Source organism: Hylobates moloch, unplaced genomic scaffold (assembly GCF_009828535.3).
Source record: "Hylobates moloch isolate HMO894 unplaced genomic scaffold, HMol_V3 SCAFFOLD_10, whole genome shotgun sequence".
Lineage (NCBI taxonomy): Eukaryota > Metazoa > Chordata > Mammalia > Primates > Hylobatidae > Hylobates > Hylobates moloch.
Genome location: NW_026652285.1, coordinates 73,894,762 through 73,922,707, shown reverse-complemented (window position 1 = coordinate 73,922,707; position 27,946 = coordinate 73,894,762). Strand labels below are relative to the sequence as shown.

At 38.5% G+C, this 27,946-nt stretch overlaps 1 protein-coding gene and 1 long non-coding RNA gene across 2 annotated transcripts in view; one reads left to right on the top strand and one right to left on the bottom strand.

The window, feature by feature from the left end:
- GRIN3A (glutamate ionotropic receptor NMDA type subunit 3A) overlaps positions 1–27,946 on the top strand; it is a 163,697-nt gene that overhangs the window by 8,070 nt on the left and 127,681 nt on the right. The window lies entirely within an intron of this gene.
- LOC131384382 (uncharacterized) overlaps positions 1,439–27,946 on the bottom strand; it is a 118,574-nt gene continuing 92,066 nt past the window's right edge. Inside the window, exon 3 of the long non-coding RNA XR_009215184.1 lies at positions 1,439–1,456. This is a non-coding gene — a long non-coding RNA (uncharacterized LOC131384382). The remainder of the gene's footprint in view (positions 1,457–27,946) is intronic.

The window sequence follows — 27,946 nt, the reverse complement described above, 5'->3', positions numbered from 1 at the left end:
AGCTATGTTAGAATCTTGGCTGTACAACTTTTTAAACATCCAACTTGGAAAACATACCTGATGTCTCCATGTTTCAATTTATTAAGTCATAAAATGTGATTATCTTATAAGTTTATGGTGAGGACTGCACCATATGTACCTAGAGCAGTGTGTTCTTATGATGTTGATAATTGTTCTTTTAGCATAAAGTGTTGATGTGGCAAGATTCATAAAAACTAATCAGAAAAAGAACTCAAATATTCTACCTTATTATGCATTCCCAATGTGTCTATAATATTCAGGCTTAGGACCTCCAGCTCCAGCAAACTAACCCTGAGAAAAATGAAGAAATGTGCTGTTTTGAAGTCCCACTTAGAGTTCTGGTTCACTGAAGTGTACCCGCAATTTAAGTGTGTGCAAAGTAGGTCAGCAAAGAAGTGAACTTTGAAGTCCAGTTTTACCTAGTTGCTCCTTTATATGGGTTCAGGGTGGTTGGAGTTTTGCAGCAGTTACATCAAGGTTAAGAAGAAGCATGTTTTGGTCTATTAGATGGTCTTAGTGAGGAACTCATAAGTCTTTCCTATCTATTGCTATAACTTCTCATAGGAGGCTCTGAGGAACTAAACTCAGGGAACAATAGAACAGAAATGACAGTTTCATTTTATTAATAAATGCATTAATGCCCAGTGCCCTGCTGCATAGGTCTTTAGGAAAAGATTGGGTTGGGACATATGACTTGGGCTTCAGGTTTGTGTGGCATTTCTTAATTCTAAATCTTCATCTTCCATCCAAGCAAACAAAAGAAAGAAGTGACAAAAGAGATGGAGGACAACAGATATGAGCTTATGAAACAGGAGTGAGCTTATTTTGGTGTGGTAGGGCTGAGTCCCCAAAAGAGTTCCAAATCTGAATCCTCAAAACCTGTGAATATGTTTTTTTTTTTTTAATGGCCAAAAGGACTTTGAAGATGTGGTAATGTTACGCATCTTGAGATAGAAAGGGTATCTTGGATTATCCAGGTGTACTCAATGTCATCACAAGGATTCTTATAAGGAGGCAGAAGAAGTCAAGGTCAGAGGACAAGGTGATGTGACAATGTGATAAAGGAAGCGGAGACTGGAGTGACACACATTGAAGATGGAGAAGAGGCCATAAGTCAAGGAATACGGGCACTCACTAGAAACTCAAAGGCAAGAAAATGGGTTCTCCCCTCAGAGGCTCGAGAAAGAATGCCACCCTTGACTTTAGCCCAGCAAAACATATTTCAGACTATGACCTCTAGTCACAAGTAATAAGAGAATAAGTGTGTGTTATTTTAAATCACTAAGTTCTTGGTAGTTTGTTACAGCAACAACAAGAAATGAATACAATTGCCCACACAGACTTATGCAGGGAGGAGGTGACAAAAAGATAGAAAGGGATCTGGCCCACCTTATCCTTGGAAGGCAGCTTCCATTTCAGCTTATACACTTTGCATCTGGAGAAAAAATGTTGAGAAAGGTTAAGCTTGGTGATTCTACCCACTGGTAAGTACAACCCAACTGATATTTGGGGATTCTTGTTAGAAACAGCAGAGTCTACCTGGACATGGATTGAAGGTTCAGCAGTCTCCCTTTTTTCATATGGGCTTTATCTATATCAAAGTAACAATATGGCTTACATTAACCCAAAGATTAAGGGAAAGTAGCACTGCTATAGGCCAGGGCTTTTAGAAATGGGACACCTCATGAACCAAATCGCCATGTTTTATTGGATGCAGGCTATATCAAAACTGATGCACACAACCTCGTGGGACCTTCTAGATGCATATTGCTTTTCTGATTATAAAAGCTGTGCCCATGCACTACCACCTGTGCATTTCCACAGATTAACCCTGAGTCGCATTTAATGTGTTTTATTCTTTCAAGGATAATGGTTTGAATTTTAGTAACAGTGGAGTACAATTAAGAAAAACCCTGTTATCACTCTAACTGGGCACTGGCATCAAAGAACAAGAGAAATAAAGAAAAAAGTAATTTTTTAAAAATTTTCTGAAAATGCAGATTTGACATGGCTTTTGAAACTTGAGCATTATGATATTTCCATTTAAAAGGCGGGACTTTCCTTTGTGTTTGCAGTCTATATTTTCATCACACTGCAAGTGGCTGAGTCTCTACGGTTCCAAACAATAGCTCAACTTGTACCTTTCAAAAACATTCTTATATTATAACTTAGAAATGGGTTGTTATTCCTCTCCTCGCCGCTAGGGGTGGTATTAGCTGAACTTACTGAACATTTGGGGCAGTAGCAAGCACTTTGATGGCAGTACAACCTGCATGCAATCTATGGGTGTTTTTGGATAGAAGGCCTCAACTAGAAGCCAAACAGAAGCTGTGTTAATACTCTCCAGATTAAAAAGAAAAGTTTTTGTTTTCATAAAGTTGAACATTCAGCATGTCTTTGTCCAACAGAATCACAATCTGGCTTAGTTGTGGAGTGCTATTTTTTCAGTCCCAACCAGACATTCTTAAACAGAGATTCCTTTAAACAAATAATTTGCTTCTATATATTGTAAATGTAAGAATGGGAGCAGATATATACACAGAGAGATGTTATTGTGTTGCTGATACAGGAGGAGTTAATTTGAGTCTTATCACACATTGTGTTATACACATAAAGAAATGCTTCAATGTGTACCTGAACATGAATGATAAATCTAGATCCGAATTTATCTAGTGTGCATTCACCTTGTCACAGACACAGAGAGCCATCTAGTGGTCTCCAAAATATAGCTTTAGGCTGAAGCGTCCTAGGAATCCAGTCTCACAAGACAAAAAAGGATTCCAAGCAGCTATTAGTTCATTCCTGGTCATTTGACTGTGGAAAATGTAGGTTAATTCACCAAGCAGAAGATCTTCTGCCTTCTACTAAGAAGAAGCTTCATCAACTTCTGCTGTACTGCCAGCCTATCTATAACTGCAGTTAACAACTATAAAGTAAGATATCTCAAAGTGTGTCCAGTGGGGTTGGGAGAAAAATGAGATAAAGTCTTACTAACTTTAGAAATGTAGAGTCATTAATTCTTTGTAGCTGTATTTGCTGTCACTTTCATTCATAAGGCAAGATAAAGAGATGCAGCCATTTTATTATGCTAAGCATATCATTTATTCCTTTATTTCTGATTATAAAAAAATCTATGCTCTTTATGGATAGTTCTAAGAGTTAATAAAATGCCAAAGAATTCAAATCACCTATAAATACACAATCAAAAGATCTACACATATGTGTGTTATAAAATTGGGGCCATCCTACTTTATGGATTTTCCTAACATATTCACACATTATAAATGTCTTCCCATATCACAAATATTTTTCTCCATTATTTGTAATGGCTAGATAGTTTGCCTTTGAATGGGTTATTTCTTGATTTGTTTACCTAGTCCTTGCTGTTTAAAATCAGACTTGCTTCCCTTAAAAAAGAAAAGAACACTGTTACCGAAGGGATTTTACTATACTCATCTTCCTTAACATTTTTGTAGTTACTTGTGCTGTGGAACACCCTCTACTTGAGTTTTGTGACACTGTCATTGTTTTCCTTGTTTTTTCCCCTGTCCTTTCATTGTCTTTTACTGATTATGCTTCTTGTCCTTGATCTCTTATAATAATCACCATTGTACTGTGCTGTCTAATATTATAGCCTCTACCCAAATATGGATACTTGAATTTAAATTAAGATTATATAAAATTTGAGTCAGTTTCTCAAGCACATGAATCACATTTCAAGTGTTTTAAACATCTTATGTACCCCATAAATATATATGCCTACTATGTACCCACAAAAATAAAAAATTATTTAAAAATTTAAATTTAAATTTAAAATAAATAAATAAATTTTTATTTAAAAAAATTAAAATTTTTAAAATTTTTAAATAAAATATTTTTTTAATCTTAAATAAAAATTTTTAAATGGGAACATATGGGTAGTGACTACTATATTGGACAACACAGATATAGACATTTTCATTTCCATAGGAAGTTCTATTGGATTGTTCTGTCAAAGGATGTTCTGTTGCAAAGTAATAGAAACTCCCACCATGAAGCTCAAAAGCAGGGAATTTGTGCTGAAATCTTACAGGGAAATGACATGAAATAGAAATGCATGAAGTATAGCTGAGCTGTACCGCCAGAAGGTGTTTAGGCAGCACCTCTCTTTTTCCCTTGCTCTGGGGCCCAGTGGCTTTTCTCTCAGTTTCTCACTTCACATCTGCTACAAACTCCTCTCGGGATACCAGTTGATTCTTCTGCCTTGCCATAGCTTTTACATGGATGTGGTTTTTATGATAGGACTTAGCCTGACTCTATATGACTTTACAACTCTAATCAATTTATCTGACTACATTTCTTATATCTCTTAGTTCAAATTATCCAGATATCTGATTGGTTTAACCCGAATTGGTTTCCCCTCATCCCAAATTATATGTCCTCCCTTAATCCAATCAGAAATGCCCAGATTCTTAGGTTGCATGCTCAATACGAGACTGACTTAGAATACAGCAGTAAATAAAACAGCAAAGCCCAGGATCTCAAAGAACTCCCATTCTAGCAGGGAAGATAGAAAATAAGACATGCAAACAAATAAATATGTAATATATTATTATTAGACAGAGACAAGTGCAATGGAGAAAAACAAATCAGAATATAAGATTAGAGAATGACTACAGTTGGTAAAGTAAGGTATGTCTGACCATGGCATGTGAGCAGAGAATGAAGTAAGGAGTGACCCATAAAATCTTCTAAGGAAGGAGCATTGCAAGCCAGGCCAACAAAAAATACAAAGACCCTGAGACAGGAATGAGCACAGCAATAAATAATTGTTGAATAAGTGGACTATTCTTAGTACCATCCGTAACACAATTTTTAGTGGGCACTATTTCAAAGGAGGTATCAATAGAGAACCAATAACCAGATCTAGTACACTCTTTCATACAGGCCTTTTCCATAGTGTCAACTACTGAATTTATTTCTTTGCATGTGGCAAGGCCAGGAATTTCTAACTTGAATTTCTGGTTATATCTCCAATTCTCACCTTAAATTAAAAATACTTAAAGATGTCTTGAAAAAGTGTTTTTCTCTCACCTATAACAAGACTTTTCATAACATCTTTGACTTCTCCCTTTTCTTGTTACCAGGTTTTGTTGCTTTCCTTCTTATATTTCTCATAGCCCCATTCTTCCTTCTTATTGTCACATTACCTTCTTGCATCAATTCTTTTGAATAGCTTTTTAATATCTATCTTCTTTCCACCAGACCATTCTGCGCACTGCTGCTAGATAAATTTTCTTAAAGCAATTTTTATTCTTTCATTCATTCATTCAAAAAATACTTATCAAATATAGTGCCCTGAGCTTCATGCCATTCCCTTGCTCAAAAACCATTTTACTATAACAATATTCCCTTTCTTTTTCCATGACCCAACACTTCTGTGGGGTGAAATACACACCTTAATAACAATGACTCATTACAGCATTAATTCACAAAATTGGAGTGGGGTGTGCCACACTCAAGAAACTGTATTAAACTATCTAGATTTTGAGAGTATAAATCAATAAAGCATTCCATCTCCTACTGACATGCCAAGATTCAGACATGCTCCCCATAAAGCCAGAGAAATATAGGTTAATAATCATCAGCAAGTTATAGAATCTGGCCCTCAAGGCCATCCACAAACATGTACTGTATTAGTTCATTTTCACATGCTGATAAAGACATACCCAAGACTGGGAAGAAAAAGAGATTTAATTGGACTTATAGTTCTACATGGCTGGGGAGGCCTCAGAATCACAGCTGGAGGTGAAAGGCACTTCTTACATGGTGGTGGCTAGAGAAAATGAGGAGAAAGCAAAATCAGAAACCCCTGATAAACCCATCACATCATTACTATCACGAGAATAGCACGGGAAAGACTGGCCCCCATGATTCAATTACCTCCCCCTGCGTCCCTCCCACAACACGTGGGAATCCAGGAAGATACAATTCAAGTTGAGATTTGGGTGGGGACACAGCCAAACCATATCATTCTGCCCCAGCTCCCCTGAATCTCATGTCCTATCACTTCAAAACCAATTATACCTTCCCTACATTCCCCCAAAGTCTTAATTCATTTCAGCATTAACCCAAAAGTCCACAATTCAAAGTCTCATCTGAGACAAGACAAGTCCTTTCTGCCTATGAAGGTGTAAAATCAAAAGCAAGCTAGTTACTTCCTAGATACCATGGGGATACAGGTATTGGGTAAATACAGCCATTCTATATGGGAGAAATTGTCCAAAACAAAGGGGTGACAGGGCCTGTGCAAGTCCAAAATCCAGCAAGGCAGTCAAATTTTAAAGCTACAAAATAATCTCCTTTGACTCCAGGTTTCACATCTAGGCACCGCTGATACAAAAGGTATGTTCTCATGGTCTTGGGCAGCTCTGCCCCTGTGGCTTTGCACCGTACAGCGTCCCTCCTAGCTTCTTTCACAGGCTGGCATTGAGTGTTTGAGGCTTTTCCAGGCACATGGTAAAAGCTGTTGGTGGATCTGCCATTCTGGGGTCTAGAGGACGGTGGCCCTCTTCTCACAGCTCCACTAGGCAGTGCCTCAGTAGGGACTCTGTGTGGGGGCTCCGACCCCACATTTCCCTCCTGCACTGCCCTAGCAGAGGTTCTCCATGAGGGCCCTGCCCCTGCCACAAACTTTTGCCTGGGCATCCAGGCATTTCTATACATCTTCTGAAATTTAGGCAGAGATTCCCAAACCTCAATTCTTGGCTTCAGTGTACCTGCAGGCTCAACACCACATGGAAGCTGCTAAGGCTTGGAGCTTCCACTCTCTGAAGCCACAGCCTGAGCTCTACGTTGGCCCCTTTCAGCCACAGCTGGAGCAGCTGGGACACAGGGCACCAATCCCTAGGCTGAACACAGCACAGAGACTCTGGCATTTTCCTCCTGAGCCTCTGGGCTTGAAATGGGAGGGGCTGCCATGAAGGTCTCTGACATGGCCTGGAGACATTTTCCCCATGGTCTTGGGGATTAACATTAGGCTCCTTGCTACTTATTCAAATTTCTGCAGCCGGCTTGGATTTCTCCCCAAAAAATTGGTTTTTCTTTTCCACTGCATCATCAGGCTGCAAATTTTCTGAACTTTTGTGCTCTGTTTCCCTTTTAAAATGGAATGCTTTTAACAGCACCCAAGTCACCTTTCGAATGCTTTGCTGCTTAGAAATTTCTTCTGCCAGATATCCTAAATCATCTCTTTCAAGTTCAAAGTTCCACAAATCTCTAGGGCAGGGGTAAAATGCCTCCAGTCTCTTTGCTAAAACATAACAAGAGTCACCTTTGCTTCAGTTCCCAACACGTTGCTCATCTTCAACTGAGACCACCTCAGCCTGGACCTTATTGTTCATATCACTATAAGAATTTTTGTCAAAGCCATTCAACAACTCTCCAGGAGGTTCCAAACTTTCCCACATTTTCCTGTCTTCTTCTGAGCCCCCTAAACTGTTCCAGCCTCTGCCCATTACCCAGTTCCAAAGTCACTTCCACATTTTCAGGTATCTTTTCAGCAACGCTCCACTCTTCTGGTACCAATTTACTATATTAGTTAGTTTTCATGCTGCTGATTAAGACATACCCCAGACTGGGAAGAAAAAGAATTTTAATTGAACCTACAGTTCCACATGTCTGGCAAAGCCTCAGAATCATGGCAGGAGGCAAAAGGCACTTCTTACATGGTAGCAGAAAGAGAAAATGAGGAAGAGGCAAAAGCGGAAACCCCTGATAAACTCAGATCTTGTAAGACTCATTCACTATCACTAGAATAGAATGGGAAAACTGGCCCCCATGATCAATTACCTCCCTCTGGGTCCCTCCCACAACACATGGGAACCCAGGGAGATACAATTCAAGTTGAGATTTGGGTGGGGACACAGCCAACCCATATCATGTACTCTTTCCAATTCATGGCATTCTGTTGAGATATAGGTACACAGAAAGCACAGAATTTCTTTTGTTTCACTTCTATTTTAAGTTCAGAGGTACACGTGCAGGTTTGTTACATAGGTAAACTTGTGTCACGGGAGTCTGTTGTACAGATTATTTCATCACCCATGTATTGAGCCTAGTTTTCATTAGTTATTTTTCCTGATCCTCTCCCTCCTCCCACCCTTCACCCTCCAGTAGGCTCCAGAGTCTATTGTTCCCCTCTATGTTTCCATGAGAAAGCACAAAATTTCTAGAAACAGAAATGTGTGTATGATTTTTTAATCAATAAATTTAAATCATTTTATTAAAAAGCATTTTTATATTATCTATCTATATGGAAAGACAGATATATACCCAAGTTGTCACAATTTGCAGATGAATTATGCTCTAATTCAAAATTGATTTTTCCATTGAAACAATGTTATCTGTGCTTGTTAAGACCTCAGGCCAGGCCTCAAAAGCCTATTTGTCCCATTATATAGCAGAGTTCTGGTATTAATAATTCTATAGACACTAAACATCATCTGTAACAGACTCTTTCTGTTTGAGACCAAGGGGATATGGAGTGGGGAGGAGAATCAGAGACCTGTCTTCAAGTTTGGTTTTAGAATCATCTGCAGAGCTTTGGGAAACCTCTCTGAGCCTCAGTTTATAAAGTCATTCATTAAACAGGTTTTTATTGAGAGCCTACTGTGCCATTTAAAAAAATTAATACAGACTTCCGTGAATTAATACACATAAAAGCACTTTATAAATTCAAATTTTAAAAATAGATGAGAGACATTGTTATTGAAGCATCTTCTTCAGGAAAACACTTGGGAAGTCAAGTATTAAAGCTAGGATTGCTATTTTATATTCATAAAAATATATTAGTTAAGATTTAAGATTGCATCAGTTTCTAAATAGTACTGGGTAGTGGGTTGAAACACTGGAAATGATCATATCCTATTCATAACCTATGAAAGTTACTTCATTTCAACTCTGCCTTTAACACTTGCAGGGCAGCAGCCACTTAAAGTCCTTTGCATCTCCAGCTTTCAGAACCACTTCAGGATTTAGCCCTGAGCTCAAGCTAGGGGAACCATTAGGTTCTCCTTGCAGAATGAGAGAGGGGAGTAACACTGAGATCAGTAATAAATCAGTAAGCTTAACCATGGTCATACCATCTTTGCCTACAGTATTTCAGTGGCTCCTAATTGACTTAAGAGGCCATTGAAACACTGAAATTTAAATGGCCTCCTAACCCATCCTTTACCACCCTTTTTTTTTTTTTTTTTTTTTTGAGACGGAGTCTCGCACTGTTGCCCGGGCTGGAGTGCAGTGGTGCAACCTCAGCTCACTGCAACTTCCGCCTCCCAGGTTCAAACGATTCTCCTCTCTCAGCCTCCTGAGTAGGTGGGATCACAGGCGCATGCCACCATGCCAGGCTAATTTTTTCGTATTTTTAGTAGAGACGGGGTTTGACTATGTTGGCCAGGCTGGTCTCAAACTCCTGACCTCACGATCTGCCCGCTTCAGCCTCCCAAAGTGCTGGGATTTCAGGCGTGAGCCACTGCGTCCAGCCCACCACTTCTATTCTCTTGTGCCAGCTTCTGTCAGAAAGAGAATCAGTGTACTAACCTGCTTAAACCCTTCCACTACTCCCCTAAATGGCAGCAGTATGTCCCAAACTTCAGGCATTCAGGTACTGCCCTCGTAATTTTTGCCATACCTCTGCATCATCTACTGCTATTAATGTTTTAAATTAACTTGTTGTTTTACCTAAATAAATTCACTTTTAAAAATCTTTTCATGACAACATTAATGAAATACCAGTACCACTTGCCATAAATAGAAATAAACTATAAGAATAAATACACAATAAAAACTAAACAATTCTAGCTAGGTACCCTTGCCTGCCCGAGGTCTGAATCTGAGTGCTTTTTTAAAAGAGGAAATTTCCAGGTGTTATAAAAGTGTTAAAGATACACTGACACCAAACTGAGGCTTTATGCTTGACTAAACAGATGGATTAAATGCTAATTGAAAAGGGATTAAGTTTCTCACTATGTGATTCAGTCTTATATTAATGTAAAGTTTCTGAACAACCTAAAATCATCTCATGAATCACCTACACTGTGCCAAACAGTAACCTATAAGGTGAATTCTAAGCAGCTTAGCATAGCATTCAAGACCCTTCATTATCTGATCCTCACATCACTCCTCTCCTCATTTATTCTTCATACTAACCCTTGCCCTTTGTACTTTGTGCTCCAGTAATGCCTAAATGTGCAATACTACTCCAAGCGTATGCACATGTTGTTCTCACTGCTTGGCATACCATTTCCCCCTGTGTCTGCCTGAAGTTCAATCTTCATCCTTTGCTCTTCTGTGCATGATACACTGGCCACTCTCTCCCTACCACTATTAACAACTTTCACTTCTATGTGACTTTTCTACAGTCATCTCTCTAGATCTGTCACACAGTTATGTAATTATTTGTTAACATGTGTCTCTCTCCTCCTCTCTCACTAGACCAAACCCTGTGCTTCTCACACAATGTCTTGCTCATAATAGATGCTCAATGACTATTGGGTAAACTGAATTAATGATCCACTTTCATTCATTCTAGTGTACCACTAAATCACACCTGTGGAAAACCCACCATCTGTCAAGGTATGGTGATGTGAACCTAAGACAGTGCAATGCCCTGTGAAAGAGGGTCCTCATTCACTGCGGTGGACAGAATTCCTGACCACCTAGAATTTACCATGTTATAAGATGTAGAACAAAGCTGGAAAAGTAAGGCCTTGTGAAAATTGATTTTGTAATAAATAGAAAACCTGTTTCTACTACCCTATTAAACTTTTCATACTTCCTTCATTCTCTCCAAATCATTTTTCAATTTGCCACAGACCACAAATGACAGAAAGTGACATTGTTCTCATATCTTTGAACCACTGCTTTCCCAACTCCTCATTCCCCTCTTCTGCCAATTTCTCTATATTTCATAGCCAAAGATTCTTGACATTTAAAATTAGAGAAAGTCAAATTTGATGAAAAGTAAATTTACTGGAAATAATCATCAGTGAGAAAGGAAAAGCCTGGAATTGTATTTTACCTTGTTATCTCCTGTCAAACAGAGGATCAGGAAATCAGACAAGAGTTCTGATCTTGCTAAGATTAGCCAACTCTATTCCTAACTTCCCATTTTAGTCACTGCTCATCCGTCATTAAGTATGATTCTTTAGGTTTCAGCCGCTGGGTGTGGTAGCCATCTGTTTGTTAGCAGCACCCAGATAATTTCAAAATATAGATTCCCAGATTTGTCAAATCAGAACTCCTGAGGCTGGAGCACAGAAATCTATTTAAAAAGCAAACAAACAACTTCACACGTGATCTGAGTATCATTTGTTTTTTGGACCACATTATAAGAGTGTCATCCAACGTAATTTTCAAAATGTGACCAGGAACCACCTGGAAAAAAAAAATCACATTTGGTGGTTTTTAAAGTATAGAATTTTAGCCTCACTGAATTCCACTGTATTATATGCTATGACCTCGTATCTCTGTTTTCTTTTTAACAAACTCCTCCAGGTTATTCATATATGCACAGTACAGTTTGAGAATCAATGACCTGGGGCAGAGGTCTCAAACTCAGATGCCTTCTAGAGGCCATGAAGGTGATGGAAATGTCCAGTCCCAAATAATACAGTAGGGAGTAGCGATGTCATATGTCACCGAAGAGTGCCTGGCCTTTCTACAGCAGCCAGCCAGCCACTACTCAGCTGCAACCAGCTGTTACTCACAGGGAATGTTGCCAGATATTCTGACTTTTCAAGGGAAGACAGACTGGATTTTTAAAATGTAAAAATCTCCTTAAATGTTGACAACTTACTCACTTTTTAAAAAACAAACTTCATGCCTGCTAATGCTGGAGGGTCACCAGTTCAATATCTTCTGGACAAGGAAATATTGAGGGATTTGTAAAGCAGACAAAATATTAGCCAGAAATGCCTCACTGCCTGGCTGAGTAATGGGAGATGGCATAGGATAGGCCTGTAATCATAACAAGTACAGTTCCTTTAAGGTACAGCTAGAAAGAGCTAGAAAAAGTATATAATGTAAAGGACAGGTGGACACCCTCATGTGAAAGCAAGAGACAAGAAAGAAAAAAGGCTCTAAAAGATAATGAATATAATCCATTCTATTCATAACGTGCCCATAAATGGATCTTAGAAAACCTTACTCATAAAATAGAAATAATGAGATAATGGTTACTACTCATAGTGTTTGAGGTATTAATTAAATAGAATAGCTTATATCATGTGGATATTTTCTGTTTCCTCAGGCTTCTGTTCTTTAAACATGGAGAATTTTGAACTCCTAGCCTTAAGATGCTCCCATTTCGGCCTCCCAAAGTGCTAGGATTATAGGCATGAGCCACCATGCCCAGCCTTAAACATGGAGAATTTCTATTTAGATTATTTCATTTAATATGGCATTGCCAGTATTTCCCATGTAACGGGACGCCCATGGTCCACACCATTATTTTATTAACTGCTTATTATTCCAGGCTCTTGGATATGCACAGAGTGTTGACATTTTCTTTTTTTACCATTTTTGTCACAAAATGTCTCATGATAAAGGTCTTTATTCATAGGCTCTTATTTCCTTATCATACATTCCTGGAAGAGGAAAATAATACTAGTTCATTGAAGAATGTCCAAGGATCCTTCTCATATTAGTATATGAATGGCATATTTTCTACATCCTCATGTATCCCAGCCTGTCTTTGTTATTTTTCTTACAAATAAAAGACAGATTAACAGGGCATAAAATTCTTTCCCAAATAAACTCAGTTAGATATCACTTTACGATCATTGGACATTTAATGTAGCAGAACTGAGAAGCCCATGATATTTACATTTATCCCTTTGAAGATTACCTTTTTAGTTTTCTTTCTTCCTAAATATTTGACAGTTTTTCTAATTAAAACATTTTGTCAGACATGTCTATGAATAGTTCATTTGCACTGATTTTGTCAAGATTAATTTGGGTCCATCAAATTGACTTTTTTTAATCTCAGAAAAAAATTTATCTTGTGTATTTTTCACCAGCACTTCTGTTTTTGTAATGGCTTCTTACTTAGGGGCATAATTCTTAGGTTGAGTCTCTCTTGTTTATCCCCTATACATAGGGTGGCCAAATAGTTTATATCCAACCAGAAAAATGTTGAAAATTAAAAGGGAGAAGTGCTAATAATTACAGAGGACAATAGGAATAAAAGAGGAGCTGTCTGAGTTCTAACTGACACACACAGCCACTTTCCCCTTTTTTCTCTCACTATTTATAGTTGTTGATCCTTTTGTTCTATATCCTGTAAGATTTTCTTAATTTTGTCTTCTACTTCACTAATTCAACGTTTGCAATATTTACCACGCTTTTTATGTTTCCAAAGCATAATTTGAAATCTATTATTGGATTTACTTTTCCTGTTTCTTTCCATATCACACTATTTCTTTTCATTCCATCCTATTATTGTCTATCTCAGCATGTTCTCTCGTGAATTTTTCATGTTTCATAAAAATCAAATTATCCTGCTTGTTATGTAAATGTCAGGGGTTTTCTTTTCCAATTTCCTTTTGGCTTCTAAAGTAAATCATTTTCATAATATGTCCTTTATTTTCTTTGCCTTGTTCTATAGCATTTAGTTTCTTTGCCTTGTTCTATAGCATTTGTAAAGGGCCCATGTTGCTTCCTTGTTTCGTTTTTAATTTTTATTTTTCAGAGACAGAATCTTGCTCTGTTGCACAGACCGGAGTGCAGTGCCATGATCATAATTCACTGAAACTCCTGGGCTCAAGGGCTGATTTTTTGTTTGTTTTTACTTTTTATTTTTATTTTGTAGAGATGGGGGCTCCACTCTGTTGCCCAGTCTGGTCCACTCTGATGCCCAGTCCTGGCATCAAGCAATCCTCCCACTTCTGCCTCCCAAAGGGCTGGGATTACAGGTGTGAGGCAAAATACCCAGTCTTGGTTTTGGTTTTGGTTTAATTGGTGGGAAGAATTCTATTCTAAAAACAGTAAGGAACCCATCCATACCCTCTGTTTACCAACCAGTAGGCTACTTGGACTGCACTGTCTAACTTAGGATTCACTTATGTGCTAGCTAAATCCTCTTCTAATAAATACAGATAGACACTAAGTTACCATGCACATTGCCTAAACCAAATCCCAGTTGTCAGCAGCCATCAGGCATGTCATGTGATTCTGGTAACCCAAGCTGGAATTTGTTTATCCTCTGCTGCGTTGCTTTCTGATACACAGTTCCTCTACCTAGTCATCTGTTACAGAATACATACCTAGGCTCTATCCTAGACTTCCTGGTTCAAAATCTTAGAAGGCATCAGCTTGTGTATGTAACAAATTTCCCAGGTGTTTCTGATATGCCCTTTTTGTTGGGAATCACTGATCTGAACCAATCAAGTACATTTAAAAATAACACAGCTGTCAGTTCCATGTCTGCTGGGGTGAATGTCTAATTCTGCTACCTCCTATGATGTTTTTCCTGTGGGAATTAAACCTCTCCCAAACACGTTCTTCTTGAAGATGCCTATATTAAATAATAAAAATGTTTATGAGAGCGGGGAAGTGATTGAATGTCATTCTGACTGCCCCAAAAAGCAGAGCCCATGCAGTAGAGGAGCTGTAGTAACTTTTCCAATTGAACTAAATGGCTGAAGGAAAGGGATGGAAGTCTTTAAAGGAATTAAGAGCCAGAGGACCCAGATTACCTGGGTTTGAATCCCATCTCTGCCAATTACTAACTGAATGCAATGGTTAAGTCACCCAACCTCTCTATGCCTTAGTTTCCTCATCCACAAAGATAGGAATCCTAATCTTAATCTTTTCTCATCCCATAAGATAGAAATAATAGGATCTATCTCATTGAGTTTTAATAAGGATTAAATGAAATAATTTCTATGAAGTGTTAAGAATTGCCTGGTCCATAATAAGTGTTTCCAGGAATATTAGTTATATCATTGTTGCATGGAATAACAATCTCATATTTTTTGTTCTGTTTCCATTGGCTGGTAGTTTGTAGAATATCCTTCTGTTCTAGCAATAAGCTGATTATTAGTAGATGTTTTTAGAGTGGTGAGCTTTCACATTTTTGTGTCTTATTTGATATTTTACTGGGAAGTTGAGAGACATTTCATCAGATCAGTTCCTGCATTTTATTGGAATCTTATGGATCAGTTCTAGAATGGTGATTCATCACTGTAATTTGGGGTTGAACAAGAAGTCAGTCATTTCATTTCCATCCATGCTTTCCTGCCATTTCCTACTCACTGCCTTGTCTACCTCATTTGTTCTTCCACTTAGTTCTGTAACTTTGAAGCAGCTCTGAAGTACAGTGAAACCCATGACCTGGTTTGAAGCTAGTGAAGTCCAGGAAGAAGTTGCACTCTGCAGTTCAAAAGGCTCTTATGGGTGATGGTCATTAGGAGACAAATTTAGCTCAAAACCAAGATCTTTCTAGGTTTTCCAAGTAATTAATTAAACCATCAGATAGTAAGTGTATTGGTGAGACTTAGTCAGTTATTTGAAGAGCAAAATTTTAATGAAAAGAATTGTTAATCAAGTACAAAGTTGTTAATTAGGTAGTTGGATGGATAATAGGAGAAATTTATGATATCATGAATTTAAATTCTCAAAGCAGTTGCCGTTCATTGAGCTGAGGAAACAAGAGGCTGGAAATAGAAATACTTAGAGGCTTAGAGGGGTAGCCCCATAAAGCTGAAATTCAGGCATCTGAGGAAAAGGGGTGTTGCTCAGCTGGTGATGGAATCTTTGAGCTCCAAGGAGGGACCCTGAAGAGCTCAGGTTCAGAACTTTACCCTGCTGGTTGATGTTGGTATCTCCGAGGGCACGGAATAAAGTGGTTCTACAAATATTGAAAAATAGCTGCTGTCTCTCATTTAAGATATTTTGAAAGTTGAGACTTAGAGCCTTAATTATCTTAGCTCTCTAGTTTCCATTCACCCACCGCTACTCTGTCCAGCTTTCCAATGCTCGTTTCGCTATCAATTATCTCCAGTTTTTATTTTTATTTTTATTTTTTATTTATTTATTTATTTATTTATTTATTTTTGAGACGGAGTCTCGCTCTGTCACCCAGGCACCCAGCTGGAGTGCAGTGGCGCGATCTTGGCTCACTGCAAGCTCCGCCTCCTGGGGTCACGCCATTCTCCTGCCTCAGCCTCTCCGAGTAGCTGGGACTACAGGCGCCCGCCACCACGCCAGGCTAATTTTTTGTATTTTTAGTAGAGACAGGGTTTCACCGTGGTCTCGATCTTCTGACCTCGTGATCCACCCGCCTTGGCCTCCCAAAGTGCTGGGATTACAAGCGTGAGCCACCGCGCCCGGCCCAGTTTTTAAAGACAGCACTGGATTCAGCCACTGCTGTGGAAAAGAACCACTAACAAGTTGAAGTATTGCTGGGGCGATGCTTATAGGAACCTAGAGCAGTCAGGTAACCCACAGAAAGCAAATCAAAGGCCAGAGGCAGCAAACCCTTTCTCTTCCTTAAGTCTTGCAGTCTCCCCCTAGTGGCCTCTACTGGCAAAGCCCACCAGAACCGGAAACGTGATGGGTGGAATACAGTAGTCTCCCCTGTTCAAGGTTTTGCTTTCCAAGGTTTCAGTTACACATAGTCAACCGAAAATAAACAATTCATAAGTTTTCCATTGGACGCTATTCTGTGTATTATGATGAAATCTCCCACCGTCCCACTCTGACCTATCGGGATGTGTGAATCATCCCTTCGGTCAGTAAATCCAGGCTGTATGCACTACCCGCCTGTTGGTTATCAGCATCGCCTGCCTGTGACATCCGATCATAGATGTCATCATGGCTCGATGATCCAGGATCTCCCAAAGCAGATGGTGCTCCTTCTGACATATGGTCAGAAGTTCAGTAGTAGCCTAATGCTCTGTGACAATGCCAATGCCATTCACCTCACTTCATCTCATCACATAGGCATCTTATCATCTTACATTATCACAAGAAGAACGAGGGTGAGTACAGTACAGTAAGATATTTTAAGAGAGAGAGGCCACATTCACAAAACTTTTATTACAGTATATTGTTATATTGTCTTATTTTATTATTATTGTTATTAATCTCTTCAATTAATTTATAAATTGAATTTTATTATAGGTATGTATATGAGAAAACATAGCATAACTGCTCAGAGCTGTGGAGACTGCAATTTTCCAATTCATCTGAACTAAACAGTCAAAATCAGACAATTCAAACTTTAGAAGAAATCTATTAATGTGAATGATTTGCTTTAGCCATCTGCTTTGTCATTCACAGTACCTAAAACAATGTCTGGTTGCCAGCTGACTCTGTACCACATAATGTCACCGTAATTGTTTGGCAAAATTTCTACCTGGGATACCTCATCACCAGAGGTTGACTTTTCTCAGTAGTCCCTCCCTTAGGAAAGCAACTTGAGTAAACTGATTATATAATTTTGCCATAAATAGAAATCCCTGAGTTACAACATGAATCCACAGAACAGGGTGGAAATTGGAAGGTATCAGCCTATTGCAGATCTCTAAACTAGAGGAGATCTCCATCCAAAAACTAAATTATTACCCTTGAATATGGACTTGGGGCATCAGTCATCTGCCAAATATTAATATATACATTGATGCCACTGATGTCTGCAAAAGATTACCAGTATTTGCATATACTTGACATTCTCTATACAACAATAAGTGAATTTTTATCTTAATTTGTATTTATGCCTGAGACTTAATAAGAATTCTGTGAAATAGAAAGATTTGTTGGAATACCAAATAGCTACTATCTGTCATTTAAGATTTGTTGACAGTTGAGACTTAGAGCCTTAATTATCTTAGCTCCCCAGTTTCCACCCACCCATCTCTACTCTGCCTAGACTCCCAATGATCATTTACCTATAATTACCTCTCCTGTTCTTAAAGACTGAACTGATACTGTCCATACTTCAAATCTAATCTCTGTATTTTCTTCTCCCAGACCCCAAAATCACTGAGATTCACCCAGAGTTCTCTAAAACAGGGTTTCCAGGAAAAACAATTTAGAGAATAACAATAAGAGACCAATTTTATGTGGAATAGGTGTAAGTTCAAGGCATCCAAGCAACACTTTTTGAAATGTTCTTTAAGCAACCATGTTGATGGATCATAAAATGACATCTATCATTCTCTGAGTCTTTGATAAATGAAAAAGGAATAAATGCAGTGTAGAGTCAGGCTAAAGTGTTTCACTTCCTTGGGGCCTTGGGTACTTGTATAATAATTTTTAAAACATTTTTGTACTTGTATAATAAAAATAATCACTCACTTTGATATGCATTTTACAATTTGCAAAGTAATTTCAGTCACTTAACCTTGCATATACGTAAAAACCTAAAACAACTTTGAGAGGAAGGTATTATTCTCCCAAATTGCAAATGAAGAAACTGAGCCTTGGGTAATTTATTTTACCGAGCAAGTATTAAAATAAAATTTTCTGATTTTAAGTCCAGTTCTCTCTCCTCTAAATCACTACAGATGCAGAGGTCCTTCTGAGACCTTAGACGGCAACTTCGGAATTTGTAAGTCCTAACTTCTCTCCTGACACATTAATAACCAGGCTCTGCTGCCTCCACAAAACCAAGTGTATTCTACCAAAGGTCCCATAAGCAGAAAGCTGTACTCTGTTTCAATAAATGGTATATTTTTTAAAGCTGCCTTTAGATTACCCCCTTAGCACCTTGAAACTTTATTGATTATCATCTGAAGCTGGTGACATAGATAAATAATGAATCTTATTTCTTACCAGAAAAGATCATTTGAATTTTCTGAGACCTATTTGACCTCAAATACACATTAACATATTTATCATTAGCTTCCTTTATCATGTCTGGCCTCTAGAAATGGGTAAGCATCTCATCTTCCTAGAAAAAAATCAACTTCAAAAGAGAAGAAAAATAAAAACAGAGTTAGAATACAGATTATGGCTGGGAAAATGTGAGCAGGCTGTTTAAAGAGTGAGTCCATTGCCAAGGGTCATAGGAACATTTTGAAATTGCTTGTGTGTTACGATTATTTAGAATCCTTTCCAAAGGTTTCTGAAAACATTTACAAGAGTTAAAGATTCAATCTTGAGCTTTCTACTATTATGTGGGATTTATAAAATATGTCCTATGACATATTCATATGTTGGAGATTTACTGCAACATTTTATGTGACAGTCTGCAAAGTTACTTTGAGGACTTTTAATAAACATCTGGGAGATGTTAGCGTAGACCTTATAATGTGAAAGGTAGATGCTCACTCATCTAGCATAAAAATGTCAGGCTAGCCACAGAAATGCACAAGACAAATCACTACTCCATTATTTCTGAAGATTTATGCTTTGAATAAAGATGATAAATTTAATTCTGGATCTCTTAGCCAAAATGACCCATTACCATACTTCTATTATATCTATAATATAAACAGAACCCTATCATGGTAGGGATCAAATACGTATTTCCTAGACCACATTAATATCTATGACTTTGATCTCATTTGGGGGGTTGGCCACAAGACACCATCTCTCCTTTCATATAGAGCTTTCTACTACTATGGCTTAGCAATGCTACAAAATAGTCCCCTAGTGCCAATGGAAGAAAATATGCTATAATTGGCTTTATCTATAAAGCTATCACAAAAACCACATTATCCTATTCAAAAAGATATATAAAAGTCATATAATTCCAGTCTCCTCAACACTGGACAACACATTGCTCCGAATAAATAATGTTAAATTCCTGAGAATCATAAAGTCTAATTTGCTATTCAAGTCTTAAATCAAGATCACATTAGTTATTTAGTGATCCATTGACTACTATTAGCGTTCATTCACTGACATGGCCTCAGGACCCTTCGGGTTGAAAAACATTTTATTCTCAGCAACTAACTCATTTTGCACTCTTCATCTAAATTGTAGCATTGTTCTCATTCTCCTTTTTTCTAAGTCTATTACATATGTGGTGCTTCCATAGACTGGCCCTTACCCCCCAGGGACCTTTTTGCAATGAGGAGTTCTCTTTTTTTCCCCACTTGATAATCAGCAGGGTGCAATGAGTCAACATTAAAAGGAAAGCCTCACCAAAGAACTATCAAGAGAGAAGTGAGCAAATTCGGCCTTCATGCTCCTTTCCACTCCCCTCCCTAGCAGAAACATTAAGCTTGAAGAATTATAGCAATGGTCTTTCCCAGGAGAATTCTGAAAAAGTGTATTCCAAAAAGGAAGCCAAACTTCGCTATCCACTATTCCCAAATCCTAATTCCTTAACTGTGGTTGCTTGCCACAATTAAGGGTACAAATAATTGTCTCAATATTGTCTTAAAATTTAGGCATATATAGTGTTAGAAATGTCTCTGTTATTACTGGGAGCAATGATAAAAGGCTAAATCAAAACAAAATCAATGTTGCTTAAACTATAGAGATGAGTGTATTAAAAATAGTTTACCTTTAAAATAATATGACCTCCCTCTATATTCATTTCTTACTTCTCAGAAGCTGCCAATCTGGAATACTTCAGAGGACATATGAAGAAGGCATTACCAGGGCAACCAAAAGGGAGGTTTTTCTTGAATGTGCCAAATGTATACAGCATCAGATAATAAAGCAGCCATGAAGAAGAGCAGTCAAATGGATGCTTTTCGGAGTTGGATTTGGATTCTATCATTTAAGCTTATTAGATATAAACAATAATTGGTGATAGTAAATTTATCTAGCCAGCATGTCTGCAGTCCAGTTCATTACACCATTATCATAAACAAAGAAGTACAGACATTTCTGCTGATGTAGCTACAACCCTGGGGCTACTGACAGACTACTGTGCATACTGCTACACTCCATAAGAAAAAATACTTACTGCTGGGAAATTTTGCACTACATTTTTAACCTGCTGTTTGCACAGTTGACATTTCAACATCATGATTGTTTACTCTCCTGGGAGATACTGGCATCTTTTGCAAATTTTAGCGGCTGTCGAATAATTGCTATTAGGATGTTTTTTGCTTCTCATTTGCTGATTGAGTCTCACCACCTCATTACGACACTGTGGTTTCTTTTCTGAAATCTGTGAGTTTCATCTGCAAGTGAGAAGGGAATAAAGGGAGATCAATCTCCTTGACTTGAGAGACTATAAAACCTGGTCATTTGACAACACATTCACTCTCATTATTTCTCTCCGTCTCCCTTGTGTGCAACATTCCACATTTGTAGGTAAGTGCTGGAGTGAAGAAAGAAATCTGTGTCCAAGGAACAAACTGAAGCTTCCTGGTCTATCTGAGAATTAAATGAGTGGTTGCTTGAAAAGAACCTGTGATGACTTCCTCTGGTAACACGCTCTAGTGCTCTGCCACCTGGACAATGAGGAAGTTTCTCCTAAAGAGCTTTAAAAGAGGAGGCACTATTTCCCTGAAATGGTTTACTATATAAGTGTCATAAATCAAATGCAGTAATGTCAGTCTTTCCAGCACCCTGATTACATAATCTGATTCTGATATTCTTAAATACCTCCAATCCTGTTAACCCCCCAGATTCTTTTCCGGCATCCTGGACCAATCAGATCACACGAACTGTTTAAAAGGTGATGAATGCGGAGACTTTATTGAGCAGTGGATGAGGCTTTCAGCGGGATGGGGAGCTGGAGTGGGAAGGTGGAGGCAGGAGAGGTAATCTTTGCCTGGAGTTCCGCCGTTCTTCTTGGCGGTTGGCGTCGTTCAGACACCTCTTCCCTCCTTCTCTGCGGCGCTGCCCTACTGCTCTCTGCGCTCTCTGCCTCTCTGCTGTCCTCTGCAGCTCTGTTCCTCTGCTCTTCTCAACATTCAGCCGCTTGTGTGTGTGCCCGCTAAGTCTCAGGTTTACATGGGCACAGGATGGGGGTGGGGAGGCGTGGTAGGCTAGAGTGGTCTTGGAAATGCAACTTTCGAGCACAAAAACAGGAGTGCCTGTTCTCACTTAGGTCTATGGGCACAGGCCCAAGGGTGGAACCCTCGCCAGGGACCTAGCCCTTCTCTACCCAGCATTTCCCTGCCCCTCTTCCTTATCAAATGTATTATCTTATTAATATCTGCCTCCCTTTTGAGACTCCAGGAAGGCAGAGAGCATGTCTGTTTTGCTCATTCCTGCTGCATTCCCAATACAGATGCTCCTCAACATACAAAAAGTTTACAACCCAATACACACACTATAAAATACACATACCATAAAAAAACACACATAAAATACATCATAAAACAAATTAAATTAAAATATCTTAAATTAAAAATGCATTCAATACACCTAACCTACCAAACATCATAGGCTAGCCTAGCCTAGCCCACGTTAAACATGCTCAGAACACTTCTATCAGCCTATAAATAGGCAAAATCCTCTGGAAACATTGCAGAGTATCAGTTGTTTACCCTCCTGATTATGTGGCTGACTGGGCGCTGCAGAGCTCACTGCTGCTACCCAGCATGGTGAAAGAGTGTAGAGTATTACGCCTCATCTCACTATTGTGGGAAATGATCAAGCTTCAAAATTTGAGTCATGGTTTCTACTGAATGTGTATTGCTTTTGCAACATGGTAAAATCAAAAAATCATTAAGTCAAATCATTCTAAGTTGAGAATTGTCTGTATATGTCACAATGCCTAGCACATAGTGGGGATTCAATGCGTATTTTCAGAACAAATCAATAAATCTAAAATATATTGCCTAGAAACATGAGTTACCCTGGAAGTGAATATGACCTCAAACATCAAAGGATTGAGTTGGGCCTCTGTATAACATGACGTGAAGACATGGAATGGACTAGCCCTATTTTACCAGGAAATCCTAAGTGAGACTATTTTAGGATCTAAAGGATATCCAATTTTGCAGTAAAGACCTGTCCCATAATGATTTTGTTCAATAACAGCTAAAACGTCTCATCTTTTGAAGACATTAACTAAAGCAGCAAGCTGCTTGGATATGATGATAATGGTTTCTAATGTTTAGTAAATACAGTTGTTTGCCATTATTATGCTCATTTTAAAGGAAGCCCTTTCGCTTGTGTTTAAACAAAAGAGAAATACAAAAATAAAGCCTCAAAGGAACTAAACGTTTAGATAAATGTATTAGAGATAATACCTTTATCTCTAGATAAAGGCGATAGAGATAAGATCAAGATGGAGATGTTGATAAAGAGACAGTAGTGGAGGCAGAGGGAGTATCAGACTGGGATGGCTCAAGACAGAGGCAGCAAAAAAAGACAGATTTCTACAGGTCAGCCAAAATGGATTAATAATAAACCCCAGAGTAATGATAATAAATAATAAGCCCCCAAAACAATTCCACAAGGACAATTTCTGAGAAATGCATTATCAATCAAAATGTGAGCTCTTCAGTAGAAAGATAAATTTTAATGCATGATACAGAGACATCCTGAGTCAGTATCTCAGCCACCAAATGCCACTGAATGTTTTCCTAGGCCCTGAGATTATAGTGAGGAACAAGTGTCTGGGCCCTCTAGGGACTTACAGTTTAGTAGTGGGGAATTTTTTAACAAACTCGTGGAGAACTAAGTAAGATAATTTCAGCTATTGACCGTGCTCTGAGGAAGATAAAATAGTGTCATAAAAAGAAAATATGCATTTGATGGTGGGTAGTGCTGTGAGGAGATTGCTAATGTCAGGGTGGGCAGCTCTGAAATTTGAGCTCAGACCCGAATGTGAAGAAAGAATCAGCCACATAGTGATCTAGAGGAAGAGGGTTCCAGTCAGATGGAGCAGCAACTACCAGGCTCTGAGACAGGAACTAGCTTGAACCTCAAGGCTTTGGGACGACGTGGGTGGAATAAGTGAGGTGAGAACAGTAGGCAAGGCCAGATCATTTAGGGCAGAGAGTAAAGAGCTTGCATTTTGCTTTAGTTGCAATGGGGAAGCTATTGAAGTATTTTCAGCAAAGGAAAAATGTGAATTTAGATTTTTTCTAAAAATCACTTTGCCTGCTGTCTGTGTGTCAAACTAATTACTGGATAGACAGTGGTGGAGGCAGGGATACCAGTGAGTCTGTCACAATAGTCTGTCACCATAGACCAGGTGATAGACATGGAGGCTTACTCTACAAGTGGGGAGATGATGAAAGTGATTGAATTCACAATATATTTTGGAGTGAATGGGACTAACTGGTGGATTAAGGAGTGACAAGAAGAAAAGAGAGATTAAAAGCTGATTTCTTCATTTTTGGCCTGAGCAGTTGGTGTGAATGATAGTGCAGTCATGGTGACTTGAGAAGGGCTTTGAGAGAAGTGAATTCGGCAGGGGTATCTAGAGTGGGGATAGAGAAAATAAAGTAATACATCTGTCTGGACTTCTTAAGTTTCAGATGCCTAACAGCAATCCTAAAGGAGATATCAAGAATGGAGTGCAATATATAAGGTCTCTATGTTGAAGAATAAGGGGTATAGATGATATCTAAATTTAGTGAGAGTGCAGATAAGAAGAGAGGCAAAGGCAGTGGCCTGTGGCACACCAAACTTAGAGAAATGACAGACTGGGAAGAATCAGCTGCTGAGATCAGAAAGCAAGGCCTATGAGACTGAGAAGCCTAGAGGATGAGGCATTTCAAGAGGGAATGAACAACTGTGCTGAAAGGTATGTAGATGTGAGTCACATGTACACTGAAAATCAACCTTTTCAGCAAGATTTGATCATTGATGCTTGTTATAAAAGTTGTTTGGATGGATGGTGAGTTTCAAGGCCTGATTGGATAAGAAAATGTAAAGTGAATAAAAGTTTTTTTTTTGAGACCAGAGTCTCACTCTGTCACCCAGGCTGAAGTGCAGTGGGACGATCTCGGTTCACTGCGATCTCTGCCTCCCAGGTTCAAGCAATTCTCATGCCTCAGCCACCTGAGTAGCTGACATTACAGATGTGCCCCACCACACCTGGCTAATTTTTGTATTTTTAGTAGAGACAGAGTTTCATCACGTTGGCCAGGCTGGTCTTGAACTCCTGACCTCAAGTGATTCGCCCAACTTGGCCTCACAAGGTGCTGAGATTACAGGCATTAGCTACCATGCCTGGCCAAAAAAATAAAGATTTTAAGTATAGATAAATCTCAGGATTGTACTGAAAAAAAAGTCTGTATGGAATAGAAGCTGACGGAGGAAAGTAGATGATATTAAGAATATCTGTAAGCTGATGGGAGGTCTCAGGATAGACAGAGACTGCTGATAGAGATTCCAGAACAAGGTCATTGGGGAGGTAAGAGAAAGGAATGAGAAAACTCCTGATCATCTAAATAATTGAAAGTTTGCAAAAATTTTCTCCCATTCTGTATGTTGTCTGTTTACTCTGTTGATAGTTTCTTTTGCTATGCAGAAGCTCTTTGGCTTAATTAGATCCCATTTGTCAATTTTTGCTTTTGTTGCAATTGCTTTCGACATCTTCATCATGAAATCTTTGCCCATGCCTATGTCCTGAATGGTATTGTCAAGGTTTTTGTTTTTTGTTTTTTGTTTTTCCTAGGGTTTTCGTAGTTTGGGGTTTTACAACGAGGTCTTTAATCCATCTTGAGTTGGTTTTTGTGAAAGGTAGGGGCCCAGTTTAAATTTTCTGCATATGGCTAGGCATGTTCTCACTTACAAGTGGGAGCTAAATGATAAGACTACATGGACACATAGAGGGAAACAATACACACAGCAGCCTACTGGAGGGCGAGAGGAGGGAGAAGATCAGGATAAACAACTAATGAGTACTAGACTTAATACGTGGGTGATGAAATAATCTGTACAACAAACCCCCGTGACACATGTTTACCTATGTAACAAACCTGCACATCCTGCACATGTACCCCTGAACCTAAAAGTTGAAAGAAAGAAAGAAAGAAAGAAAGAAAGAAAGAAAGAAAGAAAGAAAGAAAGAAAGAAAGAAAGAAAGAGTAAGTTAGTTACCAGGTACTTCAGAAACTAACTCTGTGCCCACCTCACTTAGATTCATAGTAATCTGAGCTTTATTTCCCTGTTAAAAAAAAATAAGCATTTCCAACATATACCCTTAGTGGCAAATCTGGGGCAAGAAGAGGGGAGAAGTTTTGCAGTAGTTGTCCATGTTTCCTTCTCCCATCCTCCATGCCATGAGCAATTGTGTCTCTAACTTCAAGTAAACAGAGACCTAATTGCTTTCTTTTTTATGCAAAATACTAAGGTACTTTCTAGGATGCATAATGATAATAGATGTCTTACTTTAGCATTTAAAATCTTGATAAAACTTCTGACATCTTTCTTTGTCTTCTTTCTCTTAACATTTTCTTCTTTATTTCCTGTAATTTCCATTTTTACTTCATTAGGATACCATTCTATGTGGATCACTGAAATTTCAATTATGTCTGCAGTTCTATAATGGTACCTCACTTTAGATAGGAGATAAATAACTGAAAGGTTGACACAATATTGATACATTCCTATATTGAATTATTTTAAATATATATCAGTGTTGAGCATTTAAACAAATTCTATTTTGAATAATTCATAATAATTATATTATGAATAATTTATAAAGCACAATAAATATTTTCCACACTACCATCTTTTTGTTTATTTTTATTTTTTATTATCGTACCTTAAGTTTTAGGGTACATGTGCACAATGTGCAGGTTTGTTACATATGTATCCATGTGCCATGTTGGTGTGCTGCACCCATTAACTCGTCATTTAGCATTAGGTGTATCTCCTAATGCTATCCCTCCCCCCTCCCCCCACCCCACAACAGTCCCCAGTGTGTGATGTTCCCCTTCCTGCGTCCATGTGTTCTCATTATTCAATTCCCACCTATGAGTGAGAACATGTGGTGTTTGGTTTTTTGACCTTGCGATAGTTTACTGAGAATGATGATTTCCAGTTTCATCCATGTCCCTACAAAGGACATGAACTCATCTTTTTTTATGGTTGCATAGTATTCCATGGTGTATATGTGCCACATTTTCTTAATCCAGTCTATCGTTGTTGGACATTTGGGTTGGTTCGAAGTCTTTGCTATTGTGAATAGTGCCACAATAAACATATGTGTGCATGTGTCTTTATAGCAGCATGATTTATAGTCCTTTGGGTATATACCCAGTAATGGGATGGCTGGGTCAAATGATATTTCTAGTTCTAGATCCCTGAGGAATCGCCACACTGACTTCCACAATGGTTGAACTAATTTACAGTCCCACCAACAGTGTAAAAGTGTTCCTATTTCTCCACATCCTCTCCAGCACCTGTTGTTTCCTGATTTTTTAATGATGGCCATTCTAACTGGTGTGAGATGGTATCTCACTGTGGTTTTGATTTGCATTTCTCTGATGGCCAGTGATGATGAGCATTTTTGCATGTGTTTTTTGGCTGCATAAATGTCTTCTTTTGAGAAGTGTCTGTTCATGTCCTTCACCCACTTTTTGGTGGGGTTGTTTTTTTCTTGTAAATTTGTTTGAGTTCATTGTAGATTCTGGATATTAGCCCTTTGTCAGATGAGTAGGTTGTGAAAATTTTCTCCCATTCTGTAGGTTGCCTGTTCACTCTGATGGTAGTTTATTTTGCTGTGCAGAAGCTCTTTAGTTTAATGAGATCCCATTTGTCAATTTTGGCTTTTGTTGCCATTGCTTTTGGTGTTTTAGACATGAAGTCCTTGCCTGTGCCTATGTCCTGAATGGTAATGCCTAGGTTTTCTTCTAGGGTTTTTATGATTTTAGGTCTAACATGTAAGTCTTTAATCCATCTCAAATTAGTTTTTGTATAAGGTGTAAGGAAGGGATCCAGTTTCAGCTTTCTACATATGGCTAGCCAGTTTTCCCAGCACCATTTATTAAATAGGGAATCCTTTTCCCCATTGCTTGTTTTTGTCAGGTTTGTCAAAGATCAGATAGTTGTAGATATGCAGCGT